This window comes from Malurus melanocephalus, unplaced genomic scaffold, assembly GCF_030028575.1.
Source record: "Malurus melanocephalus ecotype Western Australia unplaced genomic scaffold, MMel_1.1 scaffold_120, whole genome shotgun sequence".
NCBI lineage: Eukaryota > Metazoa > Chordata > Aves > Passeriformes > Maluridae > Malurus > Malurus melanocephalus.
Genome location: NW_026623352.1, coordinates 1,597,845 through 1,603,592, shown reverse-complemented (window position 1 = coordinate 1,603,592; position 5,748 = coordinate 1,597,845).

Below are 5,748 nucleotides of genomic sequence, written 5' to 3'. Positions count from 1 at the left end.
TTTTTTTTTTTTTTTTTTTTTTTTTTTTTTTTTTTTTTGCATTATTTCACACGCTGAAGAGATAAAGAGGCACATTCTCCAACAGATGTCAGCGGTTTGAACCATGCAACCTCCACTGGACCCCCTGGGAGCTGCACAGGCAAAGTCCAACAACCCAGCTGAGAAAGGAAAGACTGAGGGCCTGATCCTGCACCAACCCAAGTCCACRCACCTGATCCTCTTCCCACTTACACTTGACTTCAGGGGAGTTTTTCCTGGGACTTGACATCACTGGCTGGGAAAGCACATGGGGAACGGGACCCCCTGGGAGTGAGCTCCCACCTAAGTGCTTGGCTAGATCTGGAGCTTAGGGAAAGAACACAGTCCAGCAGGTAAAGGACAACAATGCTTAAAAACATCTTTATTTTGGTTCATGGCTCGTTTGGGCCATAATGCTGGAAAAATGAACAGCAATCCTGATTTGTCAAAAGAGCAAACACTGCAGCAGTGGTTTCTCAAAGCAACCACACCWAGCCTTGGCTTCTCCTCTCCAAGCAGACCCAGCCTCGGCAGGATGACACAGTGTGGCAAGGATAGCCTTGTGGATGTCCCTGCCCTCCTCTTCCTCCTCCTCACAATATGCCTGGCTATCTCTGGTCCATAAGTCATTATTCTCAAGATGTTTTTCATAAACATCCACCCTCCTATACTTCAAAAAGAAAAAAAAAATCAAGATATAAACCTGGTAAGATTTATTTTTTAATATAAGAGGTTTTTATTGGATCCCCATCACTGATATTTTTCTATTTACAGAACCTCTAAAAGCAAGTGTCTCTAACAAACTATGGCCGTGGGGTGAGCTGGCTCCTGCTGGGTTGCTGCCGGATTCCGTTCTGCAGGACATCTCTCCTATCCCTGTGCCACCCGAGATCTGTGCTCCTGTGGGAGAGCACAAGTGCCACCTTGCCCTGCGWAATTCTCCTCTCAGATGGATTTTATGACCTTTGGAAGTTGCCAGCCCCTGCTTTTTAATGCCAATGCCAATTCTAAGTCACCCAGGCCCCGGTGACACTGCAGGTCAGCAGCACTGCTGGCACTGTCCTCTCATCCTCRCACCAGAGTGGGAGTGAACGAGATGAAGGAGAAAAGACGATTTAAGGGATGCTGGAGAATAAATATCATTTGTTTGGCTTGGTTTCATTGTTCCCAAGAGCCAGGAGCCCAACAAGAAGATGTGAGAGGAGGATGGGAGYTGCACAYTTGGRGACTGGGCAAGATGGGCAAGGTGGRARCCAGTACAAGCAGGTGCAGAGAGCCCTGGGGGTGTGGGTGGTGGGCAGGGATGGCTGGGACTGACATCCCAGCCCTCCCACWGCTGTGAGCAGTGCCATCAAAAACAAAAATGGAAATGGAGAACAAGAACTTATATGGTGAGGGATGAGGCAAAGGTGGGAAGTGAAAACCTTGAGGTAGTGATAGGTAGGTGGAGATGAATCCTAGGAAAGGGAAATGCCAGCTCTTCAAGGAGTTAGTGAACAGGATCCCCTGGGAAAACTGCCCGCAGGTACAAGGGAGCAGAATGGAGCTGGCAGATCTTTCAGGATGCTTTTCACAGAGAGCAAGAGCTCTTGATCCCCGGGTGTAAGAAATCAGGCAAGGAAGGCAAGAGATTGGCACAGCTGAGTCGGACCTACTGGTCAGGCTGAAGGGCAGGAGGAGATGCTSAGGCAGTGGCAGCAGGGCCAGGTGTCCTGGGAAGAGTCTGGGATGCTGTCAGGTTGYGCAGAGATGGGSTGAGGAAGGCCAAGGTGCAGATGGAGCTAACTGGGCAAGAGTCAAAGAGTAACAAAGGCCTCTACAGGTGTGTCAGCATGGAAAAGAAGGGTCAAAGCAGGTGTGACACAACTGGCACACTGGGAACAACAGATGAGGAGATTGAGGCAACCTCTCTTTCCATCTCCCTTGAGTGGAGGAACCACAGGACAAGGATGGAAGGAGCAAAGTCCCTCCCACTTAACAGAAGRTCAAGTTTTGACCACCTGAGGAACCTGAAAGTACCTAAATCTATGGGACCTGGTGAGATGCATCCCAGAGACTGGAGGGAATTGGCTGATGTAGTTGTCAAGTCATTCTTGATGGTGTTTGAGATGTTCTGGCAGTCAGGTGAAGTCCTGGATGACTGGGAACACTAAAACATTGCTGATTTTTAACAAGGGTAGACAGGAGGACCCTGGGAACCACTGCCCTGTCAGCCTCCCCTCTGTGCCTGGAACACCATGGAACAGACCCTCCTGGAAACTCTGCTGAGGCTCATGGAGGACAGGGAGGTGACAGCCACCAACCCAGGGGCCTTTCAGGATGGAGTGATGACACGCATAGACAAGGGGAGGGCTGCAGCTGTCATCGCCCTGCATTTCTGTAAAGCCTTTGACCCAGTCCCCCACAACACCCTTCTTTCTAAACTGGAGATGGATTTGATGGATGGACTGTTAGAGATGAGGAACTGGTTGGACGGTCACATCCTGAGGGTAGTGGTCAACAGCTCCCTGTCCAGATGGACATCAGTGGTGAGYGCTGTCCCTCAGGGGTCTGTACTGGCACCAGCACTGTGGAATGTCTTCACTAATGATGTAACACTGAGTCCCCTCAGCAGGTTTGCAGATGACACCARACTCAGTGGTGAGGTTRATACACYGGASTGACATCCACAGGGACATRGACAAGCTCGAGAAGTGGGCCTGGGGGAACCTCGTGAGGTTCAACAAGGCCAGAAGCGAGGTGCTGCACCTGGACAGGGCAACCTTAGGATCCACAGGCTGRGGAATGAATGGATTGAGAGCAGCCCCACCCAGAAGGACTTGAGAAAGAAATTTTTCATGAGTGTGGTGAAAYGCTGGCACAGGTTRCCCAGAGAGGTGGTGACTGGCCCATCCCTGGAAACATTCACAGTCAGGTCAGACAGGGCTCTGAGCACCCTGGTGTAGTAGATGTCCCTGCWCTTTGCRGGGGAGCTGGACTAGATAGCCTTCAAAGGTCCCTTCCAACACAAATGATCTATAAAGATCAAAAGGGAGGAGGGAAATAGTTGGCTCAAGGCAATTTCTGAATGGTGAGGTCAAGCAGCAGAGMGATGACCTTTTCAGACACAGGGAAGGGACACCATGAGGGACCCAGGCTTTAACATCTCCCCAGACAGAGATTTTGGGAGGACATGGGATGACCACCRAAACTGTCAGCAGCTGGAGTGGTAGAAGGACTGGAGGGGAGCAATGAGGCAGCTGGAATTTGTGATTAACRCCATTGTGAAACACCCAGCAGGGTATTCATGGATGAAGCAGTTGACATGTTTTATGCCTGATCTTCATGCCCTATTGCACATTCCTCAAATGCAATAAGTATTGCTATCCTGTCCAGTACAGGGGGTTTTATTGTGAGTCCCATATGCATGACATTAAGCGTAAGGAGCACAGTGCAGGCCAGGTGAAATGTGCTTTCAGATGATGGTTCTGGGTCAGAAAGAGGGTCTGTGCCACATCCCAGCCCTGGGCTTGACCTCTGTAAGAGCAGCAGCCAGARCATCCCAAAGCAGGGAGCTGCCAGCCCCTCTCCAGCAGCACATGGGGGGAATGCTGAAAAACTGGCACATGCCAACACCACAGCAGTGGCTGGAGCTTGTGGTGTAGCTGATGAGCCTATGAACAGAAAAGAGAGCTGCTGGGGAGCGGGGAGAGCATGGTGGCTGCAGGCCAGCCCAGCACACAGGGACGGAGCCCTTCCACAGCTCTTGCYTCCAAAAGAAATCCTGAGCATCTTCTGGATCTTGCTCCTGGAGCCAGGGCTGGGGTGGGACGCTGCATTCCGTGGGCACCAGGGACCACTCCCATCCAGAGCAACTCCCTCTGGGCAACRCCAACATTTGTTCCATGAAAAAACGAACTTACAGGATGTTTTCTGTCATTTTTTTTTTCTAGCGTTCATCCTTTCACCTGTTAAATAAAACACAATGCAACTACCAAGCTGTTCTCTCTGGGATGGCAGAGCYAAGCTGAGCTGCACCTCAAGATCTGTAAGCGCTGAAAACACCATTCTATGCTAACACTCCACATCTCACTTTGATTTTAAGTGATCKCTCTGCTTTTCTGCTGAATTAACTTAAACCAATTCTGCTGCTTTGCCTGGTGCGTGGGTGGAAAAAACCCGACTTGGGAGGAAACCTGAGCCCAGTCCTGCCCTCTGTGTGACACCACCTCTACGCCTGTGGCCGTAYCAGCAACGTGATCTGTCCACTGCTAGAAAGGCTCCTCTTCCTCACCGCTTGCTATTGCATAACACATCTGAGCCTYGCAATCCCTCTGCTCCCAGTCGCTCCCAGGGCTCTTGCATATCAAGGCTTTTCATGAGAAATCAGCAGCAAAATGCACAGGCTCTCAGTTGCACAAGGAAAATAGATCTTTGTTGGRTTCGTTATTCTCGTGGAGGGCGAGGGTGTGGTGTGGAGGGTTACAGATAAGGCCTTTTGAGAATTCATTTAGCATTCAAAACTTTTCGCTGTCTTAATAAAGTCCAGTCATGATCCGGCCCTGATTGGTGAGATCACAAATAGCTCCGTTGGTTGGTTTTGTTTCACGAACAGAATCAAAGAAAAGGTTCAGAGTTGTATTTAAAATGAATGACTCTGCTTTTGAAAGTTCAACCTATATTGGCATCRCAAGGTTAGACATGGAGGAAACACCAAAGCTATGACAGGAGAGCGCTTATGACAGGCTCTGCATCGAAAATGTTTTAAGAAACTACTCAAAGGAAAAGTAAATAGCACTCAATGTATGAAATGTATTAGTTCTGTTTTTATACCTATTTTAGAATTTATCCCAGGTTCTTATAAAATATATAAAACTGAGATACAAAGAATTAGCAATGTAATTTTGCATTTCAAATGATCTTCAGCTACAGGTTTTGCTTTAAGAAAACAGACACTTGAAAAGCAGCTGTTCTGTAGTCTCTAGATGCAGACACTTGAGTTCCTGGCAAACTTACCGTCAGTGGTTTTCTGAACTCCTCCACCATTGCAACTCTCTCCTATAATGAAACTCAACATTTCACCATTAAGTTTTTCTGCTCATGGTTTCAAAGAGAGGACGTTACCATTTCCCAGCATCAGTTTCAAAGTTCCTTTTTTTCTTTTTTTTTCCCCCTTTTTTTTTCCTTTTTCTCTTTTTTTTTTTTTTTTTCCCTTTATGAGCTTTAAACCACAGGGTGAATCCATGAAATGAGGTAAGTAAATTTGGCACACTTTTAGTCATGTCCATAAAACTTTTGGTAAGTTGTATCAGTGAACAATATCATTTTCGTCGTGAGTTACAGGTGCTTTCGAAGGGGGGGTGGTTAGTACTTAACAACTGGAATGTTTCTAGTAAAATCAAAAGGCATAGCTGCAGAAAACACTCACAACCCAATGTTGATAGAGAAGTAAAAATATATACAATACAGTCACTTGTTCATAGTTTGGCACAATTTTTTGTTGTTGTGGGTAATAGTGCATAAACTACTGTACAACAGTATRACTTTTAAAACAGTCTTTCACAGAGAATACCAGATTAGGTTTGCTTTCAAATAATAAAATTCCCACAATTTCAAACTCTTCATTTCAGCACTTACATTTCAACAGACCACAAGGCAGATTTCGAAAAGGAACCGATGGGCAAAAAAAAGAAAAAACAACCAAAAAAAAAAAAAACATACCAAAAAAAGAAGAAAAAAATTGACTTGTCA